Source organism: Poecilia mexicana, unplaced genomic scaffold, assembly GCF_051168715.1.
Source record: "Poecilia mexicana isolate PSO_F unplaced genomic scaffold, ASM5116871v1 scaffold_19, whole genome shotgun sequence".
NCBI lineage: Eukaryota > Metazoa > Chordata > Actinopteri > Cyprinodontiformes > Poeciliidae > Poecilia > Poecilia mexicana.
Genome location: NW_028263388.1, coordinates 14,492,832 through 14,510,545, shown reverse-complemented (window position 1 = coordinate 14,510,545; position 17,714 = coordinate 14,492,832). Strand labels below are relative to the sequence as shown.

The following is a 17,714-nucleotide window of genomic DNA, read 5'->3' as shown; positions in this document are numbered from 1 at the left end:
TGCTTTTTTTTTTTTTTATAGTTCTTTTAGTGAATTTGACACACAGATCAGGCATAGTGTTTAGATATGTGAGCTCTCACAAGAAGTGTAGATGAATTTTATCTCTGCATGTGCACATTTTATTTTCGTCGATGTGCGATGTCTGAAAATAGGCAACTTTCATTTGTTTGCATAATTAGATATTTAAATGTAAAGCCTTTGAAGAATGAGCGCGTTTGTGCCCATGCACGTGTGTGTATATAATCACTACCAGAGGCTGCAGTTTACCTTTCAAACGGCCTGATTTACACGTACGTTTTGCTGTGCCGTGCTGCCAAATTACCTGTCAGGGGTAGTTTATTGGTGCTTAAACAATCATTTTCACAAGCCTGATGGATTTTTCTCACTGTTAATGTTTCGTCATTTGCGCCTCGGATTCTTTCACAGTGTCGTTCTTACCTCTAAACCAAGAGTGAACTGCGTTCACAGAAAATGAAGAAAAATAACAGACGAAAAGATGCACATTGAGGTATGCATATGGAGTATACTGAACATGGATACTTACACACATCATCAGCAGCATGACACAAGACAGTTGTAGGTTACCAAAACATGCTTACGTTTCCCATCAGCTACCAAGCCGACAGTGTGAACAAAACCAACAGACCAGATGTAAATGAATTCAAATTAAATATTTTTCATCTAAGATTGGGACAGTTTAGTTTTCTCTAATCAATTATTCTGACTCCACTTCAGAAGCTCTCTTGTAAAGATTAAATTTTTATGCAATTTTCTTGTTGTTTTTATTTGTTTGATGCAATGCTGTACAAGCAGAACTTAGAACACAAAAGTTTAATAGATGCTGATAAACCTACAGGTTTTTGAGTAAATTAGAATGCAATCGATATATATATATATATATTATATCAATTACAACAATGCTTTTTTTAACTGCGTATGCCTAGAGGTTTCTAGTTGATTGGATGCAAAGCGCTTCAGGTTTTATGCCAAATTGTGAAACAGCTAGTTATAAAAGACAAATTAAAGCAACACAAGAGTACAACTTTTACCCTGTTTTTTGCAAGAGCAGAAAATGGCTTCAAACATCTACAAAATGGCTTTTACTGACTTTTCTGAGCCAGAGAGGAGAGAGTGTGAGCAGATTATGAAAACAATATTCCTACTGTGTCCTCTGTGTCTTTTTGTTTTATTAATTTCATCATTTGATTTCTAAAGAGCTGGCAACCACCAGCAGCTCGTCACCTTTATGGACTTTTCATGGAGCGAGTAGGAGTAGTTCACATTGATCTGTTGCAACTGATCTCTGTGGTGGGTGTGCACTGATAGCTGGCACCACAGTTTGTCTTCGTCTGTGATCGCCATGGCAAAAGAGTGGGAGGCACTTTGGATCCTCTCCATGTCCCCTTATTGACCTTTTAGTCTGTCAATGAAAATGCTCCTTGTTGCTTAATGTGCCTGAGCATTTCTAAATGTATCTTTTTTTTTATAAAGCCAGTACTGCAGCGTCTTTTGCTTCTGTTCTGCCTACAAATAAACAGCAGATGCCGATATGCCAATTGATCACATTTTGTGGTATGTTCGAGTTTCAGTCGAGGACCTCATTCTTAACGTTATTTTTGATTCTTTCAGCGTTTTTGACAAGTGCACAGCTTGTGTCAGAGTTCGTAATTGGGCCATTTAGCAGTGATCACTGATCAGACCAATACCGAGCTGCTTGTCCAGAACGTTGAGGTTTTCAAAAGAGCTCTGCAACTGAATAATGGTGGAAGCATCATTTTAAGTGTTTATTTAGCTGTCGGTGATCGTAGTGCATACAGGAAAATGAATAGAACGATCAAGTTTTTCAATTGAATCTTAAGTCACTGACTACATAGCTGAATCTTGGGACACAGTCAAGTGTTCAGCAGCACAATGGCCCGAAATATACAACAAAACTGGTTTTAGCTGTAAAAAGCAAGCAAACACTAAATATTTTTCTAAAGCCCCTCCTTCATTCCTATTGAAAATTTTGTGGATTTTTTTTCAGTTGATAGGGTTGTATCTATATACTCTGCTCACCCAATTTTTTTTGTTTACAAATAAGTGACAAGCTGCAGGTGCTTGGCATCATTTCACACTCAAAAAAAAAAAGAAAAATTCTATTCAAAATGTATAGGTGTTTTCTAGAGTGAAATGAATGACAACAGTTCGAAAGTTGCATACATAGAAAAAAAAAAAGTTTCAGCACCTGTTAAGAAATTCATTAGGGGCTTTGACATAGTTTCCCTTAAAGTTAAACACATTTTTCCCACTTCGTCTCTCCAGTCATAGCATCACCTCCGGGTGTTTCTTCTTGTCATTCTGCCTAGGAAATGAAACGACAAACCAACAAGTTGCTTCGTTCCAGTAAATGAAATGTCTCGGTGATAGGAGGAAGAGAATCGATGGCTGTTAGTTTTACTGTGCGTGGGCAGCATGGAGACTCTGTGACTGTGGCGATTGAAAAGATATCAGGAAATGCTTTAGATCAATAGTTTTTGGGCCCAGTCAAGCATTCCATCAGAGGTAAACCGAAGACAAAATGAGAGTCGGTCTGTTGGAGTTTGTTTAGGCCTCTTTCATGTATCAAAATCACAAAGGGATGAGACATTCCATTCTGTTAGCAAGATATTATACATATTACGTGTCTGTCTCGCATCACACACAGATAGCCAAGACATTTCTGTGTACTAAACACCACAGTCCTGTCATCATAGTCAATTGAACCCATTTGGGGGGATAAATAAGCTTTCAGGGCCAAAATAAACCTGCAGATATGTCTTTTAGCACGATGACCTTCAGGGCCTGAATGCTTAATATATGATCTCGAGCTGTAAATTCGGTGTTTGTGTATTCGCATTTGCATCTCAATGTGTGACTTGTGAAAATGTCCTGCGTCGGTGTGTGTGTGTGTGTTTGTGTGTAAATGTGTGTCAGTGATGCAAGGCAAGACGTGACTTGAAGCTCAGTTGAGCACTTTAGGCTCTCATTATGCGGCATTTGCTTGGACTCTGAAATCCAACTGCCTTTCATTTCTTCAAAAATGGAAACTTATACAAATGCGGTCGCGTGCACGTGAAGCACGACCGAGCATAACACTGGAGTGGGGATGCAAGGAAATATAAAGATGAGGGCAAGATTTTTAAATGCGTCGAGGACAAAGTGAAAATGCACACACAAATACAGGTGCCACAAAAGCAATGTACTTAATCTCAGGAGACGTTTTATCTACCTGAATATTTTAACCAACACGTCTTCCGCCTGCCTGACCTCTCCCCCGATTCCTTGAAGGCTTTACAACCCCGACCCTTCCCCCCTCTCCCCAAGGCTCCTGAGCAGCGTCTCATTTCTCCTCTTTGCTCTGTCTGCACTGGGCTTGCTTTGGTAGAATTAATAGGAGTCTCCCCGGCTCATCACAGTGAAATGGGTGCCATGTGCTGTGCTGTCTGCCAGCCTGTATTTCATGTATAATGCATCCTCTCTCATTCGGCGGAGGTGGAGAAAAGCCTACCAAGTGGGTGCCAACTATGACCGCATCGCAGGGACCAGACAGTGGAGATGAGAGAGACACACAGACGACTGAGAAAAAGGGGAAAAGTAGAGTGAAACCGGACAGGCAGTGGACAAAGAGCAGAAGGGAAACGGCATTGGAGGAGGAAAATGAAAACTGACTCAATAAATTGTTTTAAAGGAGACTTTGGATCTGAAGTGATCGCTTCTAGTAATTGAGGTTAAAGTCATATTTAAAAATGTAATTCTTAAATGCTGCACCTAATTTATTATTAGAGGAAAATATTTAACAATTGGTCTTCATGGGGCTTCTTTTACTTGCTAAAATTCTCTTAAAAAAAAAAACTACCAACCTTCCCAGAATACTTGGATTTATTCTGAGATTAATGGAGCCACATGTAGACTCTGTTACGGGATTTTTACCCCCATGGCGTTATTAAAAATTCAATTCATGACCTTTGGGATTATAAGATAAATGATAAAATGGAAAAATGGGGCTGGAAATGTTTCAATTTGCTTTTGGACTTGTTGCCTCTCCATCCATCCATCCATTCATTTTCCTCTGCTTATAACTTGTCAAGTTGTGAGGTGCAGCCGCCTAAGCAGGGAGACCCAGATTTCCATCTCCCCAGCCGTTTGGGTCAGCTCCTCTGGGGGAATCCCCAGGCGTTTCCAGGTCAGCCAAGAAACATAGTCCCTCCAGCGTTTCTTCCTGTGGGTCTCCTCTTGTAGACCCTCCAGGACATATTGCCTTTCCTGTTGGAGAACTCCATCAAAATTTTGTGGCGTTTTTGTTTTTCCTCATGGAAAAAGCGTGAATAGGCAGCAGTGGTTCACATTTATTTGCATGCAACTGCAAGAAGATGAATTCATGCAAAGCTGAGAAAAAGCAATTTGGTTGAACTTTCAAGCCATATTTGGGGTTTTTTTTTCCTCTAAAATATGATGTGCTTTTCTGTATCCTCTAAAACCATACTTCCAAGCAAGTACTGCCTGTTCTTTCCCTCTTTGCGTTCATGTAAATCAAATTTGTGTCAATTAGTGTCCCAATTATAAATTCAGACAGTCTGAGATCAGTTTGCGAAGACTGAATGTTATTTTGTGGTTAATTTGCAATGAGAAACATGACAGACGGGTTCATGAAGAAATGCAGGACCCACTTGGCAGGGTAGATTTTTTTTTTAAACAAATACCTATGCCAAACAATACATTTCTAACAACCATTTGGCTTGGGTAATTCTTTCCAGTAATATCGTGAAGCTGAATGATGATTTTTCTCGCCAAACAATATCTTGCACAGACTTGTAAAAACCACTGCATCACCCTCCATTATCGGGCAACAGTGATTGCCAGGCAGACAGTTTTAATGATCCCAGCCCTAAACATTACTCCTACTGTGATTGGCCCTGCGATGTAGTCTGTCATTGCCAACATTTAAATCCCTTAAAAAGGGAAGTAGAAAAAAAAATTACATTACTCTGCTGCCAGAAGATAATAAATTATTTTAGTAAGAAACACTATCCTTGGTTTTGAGCTCATCGGGCCTAACAACTCAGAGCTTTCATCAATTCTGCTTTCAATTAATATCATATAATGTTATAAGCATAGTTTGTAAATGCATACATATATAACCACTAAGTCACATGATCGCTGCATCCCGTTACATTACAGATACACCTAAAGTTTTTGTTTTATTTTATTTTATTATTTATTTTTATTTTTTTTTTGTCTTTTCAGTCTTGCAATGTAATTGTTCTGAAACTTTTTCAAGATTTTTATTATGCCATTTTTTTTGGGGGGGTGGGGGGGGTCATTTGGCGATAGAAACGTTAATCGTTGTTGATTTGAAAACATGAGATTAGGCATCTGTGATTTTTGAGCATCCACATAAACAAATTACATGTAAACGTTCAAACAGGGGGAAAAAAAATCAATTCATGCTAGTTTAAGTTTTGCTGTCTGCTGCAGCATTTATAATTGCTTGGGATCACCCGAGTCAATCACTGAATTAAAAAAGATAAAGATGAACTATTTTTGTCTGGCACTCTTTCTTAATTTATACTTAAGTCCATGTGAAAATCCCTCATATCTGCATCAGAATTTGCTATATTTTCTCAGTTGACATGTCACTTCTGGCTAGTCTCTTGAATAATGTACACAAAAGAAAAACATGGCTCTATTTTGATTATCTTGGAATGTGAATATTTGTCTGTTTTTGTCACTTACTGTGCTGTGTACTTTAAGATTTTTTTTAGTTCTGTTTGATTCTTCATGTATTGGTTTATAATCTTATTGCGGTGTTTGTCTTTTGCCTTTGATTTAGTAGGTGCTTTCGTATCTTAAATGGACTCCTGTGTATCAGCTTTTGTGTCATTCTTTGTGATATTTTTTCTTCAGCTCCTCAAATCATGCCCTTGCACAGTCATAATACATTTTGCTGATGACTCTCCTGGTTCCTGTATCAGTAATCATTTCCTCATCAGCTATTAAACAGCATCTCTAGATTTCTTTCATTTTCAGTCAGATTTTTCTCTTATCAGCCACGTCCGTTTGCCTCACTTTATTATGCGTTACCAGGATGTTCATTCCTGCAGCACTTCTTTACTAAATAATCATAATCAGAATGCTTTCCTTCTTTTGTGTGCACATAGGTCCAACTTTATCACAAAAAAATATTGATATACTGTTCTTTTTTTTTTTACACAAATCAAGTAAAAAAAAACAAACAAACAAAAAAACAATCCTGCTGTATTAAATATGCAATATTATTATTATTTTTTTTAGCTGAATCTTACTATATACCATGAGTGTTTATGGGGGGTGGGCAGTGCTTGATGTTTGCGTGAATTTATTTTTTATATATGAAATAACTAAACCAATATATTTTAAAAATATAAGTTGCAACATTTAACGTCCCTCTGGACCAACAAAAGTATTTTAAATTTTCAATTCAAACTGATTTCTATGTAAAATTAAACAATTTAAGACAAAAATATATATACTCGCATGCAAACATTATTGTGGCAATAATTTCTGGGGGTGCTTTGCTGTTTCATGACCTAAAAAAAACACTTGCCACGATTGCAGAAAGGGGCTACAAAATAACACAACAACTCCAAAAGTTGATCATAACATGTAACATCTTCCTTATGTTTTGTATCAGTGTGAGGCTCTCTCTTTGTGTGGTTCTTTATTTTCTTCCAGGAATAATAATCGCAGTGGGGAAAAAAAAAAAAAAAAAAAGACTTCTGGAGTCATCTCTCAAATGTGTCTATCATCTATCCCAATTTTCAAAATGGCTCAGCTATACTTCAGGTCCCTCAAGTCTGATGCTTAGCCCCAATCAAATTTTCATTTACTGCTGAGCAATTTTTGAAGATATGACAATTCTCTTCTTTCTTGGTTTCACTGGTTATGCCATTGAGGTAACTGTCTATTTCAAAGTTGCCCCCAGGCCTTCTCCCAGACTCTTTCTCATTAGCTCACAGTATGATTTTCCCAAGCATAATACAACTTTTTAAAACTTGACAGCTTGAAAAAAAAAAAAAAAATTCTAAAAACTAGAAATTTGTCACACTAATGTCTTATACTGCCATGAAAAAGTATTCATACTGTGTAAACTTTTTACATTTTGTCACAGTAAAACCATGTATTTTCTTGAGGTCTTTGTGTGTTTGGCCAACACAGATAACTGTGAAGCAGAAGAAAACAAGATGTTTGTTTGTTTGTTTGTTTGTTTGTTTTTTCTTAATCTCCAAAGAAACATCTAAAAAGCACAACCTGTATTCTAGCCCAGAGGTAAACCCTGGTAGAACCGCGTTTTACTGTAATTACAGCTGCAGGTCTTTTGGTGTACGCCTCAAAAGCAGAATCAATCAGGAAAAAAGAAAGAAAACAAGGTTAAATATGAGATCCAGAAGGCAGGAATGTCTAAAACTAACATGCACCATCTGACAACTGAATGATGGAGAGCTAGATATGTATAAAAAGGAAATGCCTGAGAGAAAAAGTTGAAGCAGGTGATCTGATTGGGGAACTGGGAGCAGGTGAAGAGGTATGACAGATATTAAAGTTGACACAGAGAGGGACACAGACCTCTTATCTCATTACCTAGCGTGCTCATTCTCGGTTTCTCTGCTACAATTCTCTCCTTTTCCTTTTAGCCCAGGGAGTCTCAACTGTCATGTTTAAAGGCCCAAAACTGATTTCGATTTTAGGCCAAAAGTAAAAAAAAAAAAAAAAAAGAATAAATAAAAAATGGTTTTATTTAAATGTGCTAACAATCAAGAAAGACGCCACTTTATAAAAAATAAAAAAATATGTGTGGTGTAGTAACATACAAGTTATGGAGCATTCCTTTTTCACATTTGAATCTAAAACAAAACACTGAATTGAATGCACATCTATAATAATTGTGAGTATATTGTAGCTCTATCCAATAATGTTTATTTGTTTTAATAGCAGTCAATTATTTGTTCTCCAGAGTTAATGGACAGACTTTTCTGCTGCAACATAGGTGTTAAATGAGGATCCAAAGTCTGTTGTAACAATTTACAGTATTCTCACAGAGCTTCATCATTTGTTTCGGAACAAGCTCAGCACATGAAGTTAAATATTCTTCAGTGAATGCACATCTTGTCCTGCTGAAGATCTTTGCACTGCAGTGACTCTTAGATTGTTGGAAAAACAGCAGACTAGTTTCATGAATAATTAAATAATTTTGCAATTCTGTCGCTTTTTTTCACACCAGCAGAGTCCGGACACTACTTTTGGTTCAGATCTGGACTTTTGTCCGGTCTCTGAAAATGGGAGTTTTAGTCAATCCAGGAGTAAATACAGAGGAGCAAAGATGGTGGTCAGCTGGTCCAGTTCATGTGGAGCATTAATAACCCAATTTGATATGCTTAAAGGATGGTCTGAAAATTTGGAGGAAGATGTATGTCTAATATAGAAAGACTATGAAGTTGGATATGTTTGATACAAAAATTTACTATAAACAGAAATATCAATATCTGGAAGTTATTTGTTAGCAACCATATCCATTTCAATCCTGAAGAGGAAAATGATTTTACAAAAACATTATGTTGTACTGAAAAAGACTTGAAGCCCATTAGTTAGACCATCAATTTGGTGAAACTAAGCAATTCCCCCCGCTGCCCCGCCTTCCTTCCCCTTCTAGCTTTTTTTTAATGTGCTGTCTAGTTTTATGGAGCTCATTGATTTCAAAACCAGACTCTTTAAGAATAAGTTGTATTCAAAATATTGTTCAATAAGCCTAAATAACCAAAATCAGAAATATGTGCATAGACACTAAATATATTCAGATGCATTTCAGTACTCCTTTACGTCCTGCAATATCCTTGAAAGGAAATGAGGTGACTCGGAGACTCAACTTTCAACCAGCATCAGAGGCACAGCTACATTTAGATCTGCTATGTTTCAGAAAGCTTTCTGTATCTTAAATTCTTATTTTCATCAGAAGAAATTTGCACTGGTGTATAACTACTTATAAAGCGCCAACCAACAAGAAAGAGCGACAAGATAATTTAGTTAGGGAAAATCTTTGTGAAAGTATTTTTTTATTTTTTGCTTTAATTATACAAAAAAGTTACAAGAAATATGTGTTTAAATCAACATCTGCCAGTGTCCAGATGACAACCTCCGTGTAGGTGTGTATTTTTCACTTAAACTTCAGTTCAAACCTCCTTCGGGGATGTTAATTAATTCACTTCCTGGCGATTTTATGAGCCCATCTCAACATTCTCTGCCACTAGAACAAAACCTTACAAACCGACTCAAATTGGTTGTTGATTTTCTCTGCGATGTGTAATTAGAGCTATCGATGGAGAAAGCAGATGAAAAATCCATATGTTCCTCTGACCTTTGAAATGCACAGTCTGCTTTTTTTATATGTTATTTTGAGAAATTTCAACTTGGCTTTACTCAAGCTTTTTTTCCAAACATGACTTATGAGCAAGCTGCAGATGGCAAAGCAACCCCCCGTGCTAAGATGTTATTGGCACTCACGCATCGCATATGCACAGCATCCTCTAACTTTAGGTTTGTCACATCTCTTAAGAGCCCTTAATGTTGTTAAAGTGAGCTATCTAAAAATTACTGCTGAACACTGAGGTGTACATTAAAGGGTCTGACAGGAACATTTCTTTCATCATATTTACAATTAAGACAATCTGCTGTCATTTTTGTTTGATGCCACAACTTCACTGCCTCAAGCTGAACTGTGAGTGTCAGTTGGATTAGTGTGATCGTGTGAAACAGGGAACCACAAAATGCGAGCATTGAAGCTGTGCTGGAAAGTCAAAGAAACACGGCTAATAAGGCAATCAAAGCTACTTCAACATTTCCGGTATTCTGAATTTGAAACACACGCCAGGTGAAATCGATGCACAGTGACTGGATGGTGTTCTCTAAGGGCTGTAATCATGATTACATTGTGCAAAAAAATCTAATCTTCAGCCTAAATCAATAAAAGTCTTAAAGGCTTAGCTCAGAAATTCTGGAGCAAGGCTCTATGCAGTTATTAATGCTAATAGTTTTTTTGATCTGTAGGGGAAAGACTTAACAAAAATTAAATAACGGCTTGACATTGGTTCCCCCCAAAATGCAAGTTCCACAGTTGCCTCACACAAGTAAGGTTATTTAATTCATATTTATTTTTGACGACTTAAAAATTCGGAACTAAATTCATGTGTGGAGTGACATGAGCAGGTTGCTCTGCCACCTCCTGGTGGTGATCTTTCTAAGTTATTAAAACCGTTATTAAAAATATTGAAGTAACATCTCCAGACATCAGCCAAGAAAACAGACTTGGACTTGACTGAGACACTTTTTTGGCTTTACTGTTTTTGGTATCAGGCCAGTGGATCCAGATTACACTAAATGTTCTTTAACTCGAAGTAGTCATTGTATTCATTTGAGTCTCTACCCTCTTCTTTAAAAAACAAAAAAACAACAAAAAAAAACGCATGATCGTCGTGTACTGGACACTCACATGAAAGCTCTGTGGACAACTGAGATGTTGCCTTGTGATAGTTTATACCATCTGTCTTAGTCAGTCAAGATGCAAAGGAGTGTGTTGGTTCACAGCAAAAGAACTGCCCACAGTAGTGACTTTGTTCCCACGTTTTGGAATAAAGGGCCATTCAGTGGTTTTCGTTTGTTCCTGAATATCACAAATTGGAAGATCATTCACAGTTAATGTTAAGAGAGCCTGTCTGAGGTTGAGCAAACGTGTGAGATTTGAGCATGCCAAGGTTGCAGATTGAGCCACCATTGCTCTCTCAGACTGATTGAAAGTCTGTGAGAGGTAAGTGTACACACCAAAGGCTATTGCTTGCCCAGAATTGAATGATCAAACACTTTTGTCTCACTGAGTTCTCGACAAGGTAGAGCAAATAATTACACAGTATGAGTGAGACGTTTGTGTAACCCGTAGCACACCTTACTGTTTAAAATAGCACTTCTAAATTAAGCTGAGTATTTCAAGACATCTATTTGCAGGAATAACCAGACCAATATTTGTGCCTGTAAAGTTATCTTTTTCAGAAAACTTGAGCCTGATCTCAATCCAAACCAAATCTGGGTATTTTTAGTGTTTTAAAGAGGCAGCTGAGGTGGAGCAGATGGATTAGTAATTCGAAGGTTTACTATCAGAGTAGATTTTAGTTGCTTATTAAAGAGATTGGTTACTCTGAATATTATTCATCTCATTGCATTTCATAGATTTTTTTTATTTTTGCTGTCACACAAAAACCTTGCATCTCCAAAAATTAAAATTTTCAGAAGATGGAAAAAAAAAAAAAAGTTTTTCTTCAAAATGTTAATCCTGTTAAAAGTATGAATACTTTTCGGTGAAGCCATGGCCAGATGTGAAGCATGATCAATACGGAGAGGAGAGGTTTTTCCCCGTCAGTGGTGATTTATAAAATGTGTTACATGGTATATCATAACTGAGCTTTCTGCAGACAATTTTGTCTCGAATAAAGGTGAAAAATAGCTGACAGTGAAACTGCTCGGGTATGTGCAGCTTGTGTCTGCCGATGCCAAATAACTGGAAATAAAATATGAGTGAACTGCGGGTGAAGGAGATCCGTCACTGTTATTAAAAACAAAAACATTTGGTATTTACTCTGAATGCTGTCATCCTCCCACACGCATACACCTGACAATCTGGGAAGGGAAAAAAAAAAAAAAAAGGCCTCACACCCACACACGATGCAAAAATGATCAAACTTGTTCAAGGATTTTTGATCCACATGAAAACAGTTTTATTATTAAAGTTAATTGAAGCTTTATTGACAGAAGAAAATTAATCTGAACAATTTACTTCGGCTTAAGCAACGAATGCACAATGGGCTAGATGAAGAAATATGATTTAAGGGGAATTAAAATGTTCATAAACAGCGGTGACTTGTCATGGGTTTTGCTCCAAGATTGTTTTCATTTTAGTGGCATTTTAAAGTACCATTTTCAGAACAGATTTTCTGTGTATATTTCATATCATATTCTAATTATTCCATGCAAAAGTAATGCACTGGGAATATCCAGCAGCTTTCTACTTTAGTTCTGTTATCTTAAGTAAACCATTAATGGACAGGTTTTTTTTTTTCAACTTTGTACTTGTACCTCTGCCATGCAAACTGTTCTTTGTCAGTCTAATGGCTGAAAAATATAAATATCTAATTTACAGTACTTGATGTTAACTATTATATAAGATAGAACTCTAAAGAAACAGCTTATTAATGAGGTTAATGAGGTTTGTTTTTCAGTTTTTTTGTGCAAATGTTAAGTACAGTAATTTTAATTGAGAAAGTCAACTCAAAGGACCAGTTATTTATATAGTCACCATTTCTTTAAATGAAATGGCTAGAATATTAAACTCAGATTTTCAAAATGATTTATTTGGAGGTAAAACTTTTGCAGTTTTGTTTTGTTTTGTTCTTTTTTCTGAAAAAAAACAAACAAAAAAAACATATATAAACATTTAAGACCTAAATATTTTACGACTTATACTGTTCCTAGCAATTTCTGACTTTACTTTTAGGTTTTTGTTAAACGACTGCATAACCACATAACCACCCACTTTGTATGCCCTTCTAGTGCAAAGTTGAATTCCATTCAGCCTTTGCAAGTGCCTTAATTCTTAATGTCATAGATTTAACAACTTGCATAAAACATTTTCCAGAAAATGTTAAGTGTTGGATTAGAAAGCCTCTAGACTTCTTGTGTTTTTTTGAAGATGTTTCACCTCTAGTCCAAAAGGCTTCTCTGGTTCGGATAATGGATTAATATTACCGTAGTATCAGTCTGATAAATTGTGGTCGTATATAGTGATTCCACAAATAGGGGCATTAAGATCTCATGAGTCACTGACCTAACCCTCCATCGTGATCAGGGCATTGTCACAAACTGTTTGTCAGCTGTGCATCTATGATTCAGATGTCCTAATCTGTCACGTCCCGAAGTGGTTTATTGGATTGAGATCATTGTGGAGGTCTAGAAATACAGTGAACTCATTTCATATTCATAAAACTTGTGAAATTTTACTTACTTGGGCATCAGATCAGAATACAATGTCACTGAAGACCAGAAGGGGACATTTACAGCAACAATGTGTATGGCAAAGTAATCCTGCAAAATTACCACTGAGAACAACAGAATGTCATGTTAAGGGTGCTACCCTGTATGTTTTACTACTGTAGCCTGTCTACCTTAAGGTTTGTCATACTGATAATTCAGATATGGTATTTGGAAAGCCTTGGTTATAACAAGTACGTTTTTAATTGTTGATTTTCTATTCGTTTTTTAGTCACCAATTCAATTGTTTTGTTGCTGTCAAGCAGAGAGCTGGATTCAGTGAGCTGATGCAGTTGGATTGCTTGCTTTGCTAATTGTGTAAAAATGCATTTGAAGAGATTCAGTTGATAAACTGGCCAGTAAATATATGTTTATAGATATAAATTAAGTCTGTTTGTCTTCTTATGTTACTTGAATATGTATGTGTTGTGATATATTATTGGTAAAAAACCAAAACAAAAGAACTGAAACTGAAAGACAATTTTGACTTGAATCCTAGACTGCCTTAGAATATACTGCACCTTTCTGTCACACAACTTTCAATTTCTCACATGATGTGCATTTCTTTATCTTTTAATGGGGTTCTCAGCATCTCCTCCCCTTTCTCTCTCTTTTTTTTTACCACATGACATCTGCAAAATTGCAGACTGAGTCTCTAATTAATGTCTGTTTCAAGATGAAACAGAGACGTTTTGTTGACACTTGTTTCCAGAAGGTGCACTTTGCTGTCAATAACTGCTTGGCACTCCTTCTTTAATTGAGAAGCTGTTTCCCTGAAATGATTTCAGCAAAATTCATGAATTATTGAAAAGACTGAAAGGATAGGGGATTGGGGCGGGTCATCATGTTGGATCTTTGATGCTAACAAAGAAGAGAGGGGGAAAAAAAAACACTTTGCAGCACATTTTATCTAAATGCTTTCCTCATTTTGTACTATTGAGAAGTGTCAAAATACCGTTTTTAATTAATAGGACCAAATGTGAGACGAACGGAAAGCCTTTCTAAAGATTCTAATCAAATTTGTCTGCCACTGAGACCAAAGAAAAGATTCAATGTGCTGAGATGGGTTCTTTTGAAGGGTCAGGGAGTTGTGTTTCATAAAATGCTTCTTCCTATTACATCTTTTTAATTTCATCCTGATGGTTCAGATGGAACACTTTTAACCTCTAGCTTCATCACCTGAATAGGTCCTTCAAAACAAATGTAAAAGAAGAATTCTACAGTTATAAAGTGCGATTTGTCTTTACTCTGTCCTGTGGGCAACATTTCAGTTCACAGCCTGTGCACACCATACAAAAGGTTCTGTGTTGGTGAGAATTCACTAACTCTTCAGATACTGAACAGCATACAGATTTAGGTTCACTCATCCATCCATTTCCTATATTTGTTTGTCCTTGCAGAGCTTTAAGGAGGTTCGTGTCTCCAGTGGTCATTGGACGAGAAAAGGGTTACACTCTACTGGTCGCCATACCAAGCTAAAGGAATGAATGCAAAAGGTAAGTTCAATTTACTTTGTTTTGTTATTCATACAGCTTAAGCTCTTCTATGTTTTGCAGCAGTACAACCACAAATTTCAGTGCGTTTTATTCTGGACTTCTATGAGATAGACCAACACAAAGTAGTGAAAGAAAACAAGTAAACAGAGACCACCTGATAGATGAATGAATACAACTGCTCAGTGAAAGCTAAAAACATCTCAAGCTTTGAAAGTCTCATGAAACAACATTCACCCATCATCCAAAAATTAAACTTGTACGACAAAGCAATCAAACTAAGACATGATCGTCTACCTAAACTTGGACAAGGTGCTAACCAGAGAATAATGTATCACTTCAGAGCTCCATCACTCCTGTGGGTGAAAATCTTGACAAAGCTATTAGTAGGACACCTCATACCTCTTCTCTTTGTGTAAGAGCTGGAAGAAGAGCGCTAATAGTAAGCGAACGGTATAGGAAGTTCAGTTTGTGGCTTGTCATGCGATGCACACAGAAAAGACATGACACTCTGGTCAGATGAGACCAACATTGACATTTTAGCCGACATTCATTTTCTATTGCCCTCCAGGATTACTTGATTATAAAGAACGTGATTTTAACACAACTGAATCCATGCATAGCTTGCACAATGCTTGCTCTACCTCTTAGAAGAATTTAAGTACAGAACAGACATACCACTGATTTTATGGGCCTGTCTCATCAAAGCGAGAGAGTTGAGTAAGAAAATAAGAGAGCACAGTTAGCTTAAATTGAGAAACAAAGCTGATGTGTTGTCAGATGGACTCACGACCTGGTTAAGATCAGAATGGAGAGCAGGAAAAGAGACAAAGTAAGAGGGAGGGAAAGTGTGCAGTTCTGTCATGCATGGCACGGAGGCTTTCTTCTCCTGTTGTCAATTAAAACAGGCAGAACTGCACCTGCATGTGTATGCCAGGCCAGCTCTGCTGACCAGCGTTCACCTTGGCACCAGGCCTGCTGTCCAACCAGTTCTTAATGAGGGGCTTTGTGCGAATAAAAAAAAAAAAGAGCCGGGTGTATACATGGCAATTAGGTTTAGGCAGTCCTGGAGAGATCAAGGAATCCTGCTTTTGTTTCTGGCTCGTTACGCCTCAGAGTCCTTATTTATTTGTGAATCATCCTTATGTAACATTGATAGGAAGACATTTCAGTATGGGGTTGTTGAATTTTCAAATGTGAGGGTTTAGAATGGACCATAATCCCCAATGAATGTATAATCTGTCGTAGTGAAAGGGTAAAGAGGCCGTTTCTTTATTTATACATTTTCATCATGAATATTTCATGACGTATGTAGGTGAAAATGCATCACAGAAAAAAGTAAGTATTTTTATAAATATAACTTAGCAGCCATTTTTTGCACAAGGATGAGGACTCAGACATTTCGATCCGTATTTATCTTCCACAATGTCTGATCAGAAATCCTCAAAATGTCTGAAACATGAGACTGGATAAGCAACGAAAGTGCAACACATCACCAAATCAGTAAGGAGATCATTGAGTATCCCATTAGCTAACAAAAAAAAAAGCCTTGAACCATCAGGACAAGCATAAACACATCTAGTGGTTTTAAATAGGTTCTAAAAGCAAGTAAATGGTCTGTGTCCTGAAATCCAAGATGAGAGTTGTTAGACACAGAATTTGATGAGACAAACATTTTCCCTTCATCAGTTATGAATTCTCCAGCACTTGGTTCTGTCCACTTTTTTTTTTATCTATCAAACAAAACACTAAATAAACCAATCAAATGGCAGCAATCTAATGAATGTATGCATAAAGATCTAATAAATATGAGTTACTGACATTCAAATCAAGCATCTGATTGAGGGATAAAAGGGGATTTAAGTGAATTTTAGTATGGTCATTACAGGCATGCCTAAAATGCAAAGCTACCGTCCAAGAGCAGTCAGGTAGAAACTGTTGTACAGAATGTGATATACTGAAAGAAACAAAGAACAATATGCCATTTACATAAGGTAAGACAAAACAGATCAAACAAAGCCCGGTCAGGTGACGTCTAAAGTCTGTATATTAGAGAGCAGTTAGTGCATCAGTCCCTGTTTTTTGCAGTCAGTGCATTCCCCGACACATTTTCGCGTCAGTATGCAGCGTTTCTAGAGTTTTTGGAATCATTTTCTTAGGTTTATAAATCCACAGTGGTTTGCAATCTGTTCATTGAATCGGTAAACATTGCACAGCTTTAAAAATTGTGCCTGTGCCCTGTATAATTATGGTATGAAATGCCTCCAAATTTTTATGGTATGGTGCTCCTACTTCACATTTAATCAAACAGCCGGTGCTCTGTTTTTTTCTCACATGTTTTCTCTCAGGTTTTCTTAAGTGGAAACCAGGTACCTGTTGCCCATTATTTCCTAAATCTCACAACTAAAGGTATTTTTGTTCTTTTAACGTTTATCCTGGAGAATTTGTCCTGTTGGTATTTTAAAGCCCTGTGCTTCAGGACTTAATAGTAAACTTTGCAGATGACTGTAAAGGAGTTGGAATGAGAGTCTATGATTCTCAATGAGAACAAATATAAAATGCCCTCTTTGAGGTGAAGGTTGAGTCTGAACTTTAAAGAGTTCGATTGGACAGATTTTTGTTCAAGAGGAGTGATGGCAAGATGGAAAAGGAGATAAAAAGATTGATTGAGGCTTTGTCTGTGGTGGGTCTGTTGTTTTTGTTTTTTTTTGTTTTGTTTTTTAAAAGAGGACTGGTTCAAAGGCAAATATTTCCATTTACAAATCCATCTACAATCTGGCTCTCGCATATGGTCAAGTTATATGGTTCAAAGTACATTTTCCCATTTCTAAATATTACAACCATAAACCTTTGCATACTTATTGGGATTTCAGCCTCAGAGATAAGGTAATGAACTACCTAAATCCGTGGAAAGCCTGACGTAGATCTGCAGCTATTTTGCATCGAAAAGAAGTCAGGGGAGGCAGTTCAGATATCTGATTAGTATGCATCCTGGACTCCTACTTTTGGAGGTTTCGCCAAGCTAATTCTGCTTGGAAGACACCCTGATGCAGACTGAGGACTGGCCCTTTAAACACAGTTCACAGTTCTTCATGG

General features: G+C 37.0%; 1 long non-coding RNA gene across 1 annotated transcript in view; it reads left to right on the top strand.

Annotated features, from left to right (window-relative positions):
• The window catches only part of LOC148153673 (uncharacterized), a 42,239-nt gene extending 27,624 nt beyond the window's left edge, over nt 1-14,615 (top strand). The window contains exon 3 of the long non-coding RNA XR_015766387.1: nt 14,526-14,615. This is a non-coding gene — a long non-coding RNA (uncharacterized LOC148153673). The remainder of the gene's footprint in view (nt 1-14,525) is intronic.
• The last annotated feature ends 3,099 nt before the right edge of the window (nt 14,616-17,714 follow it).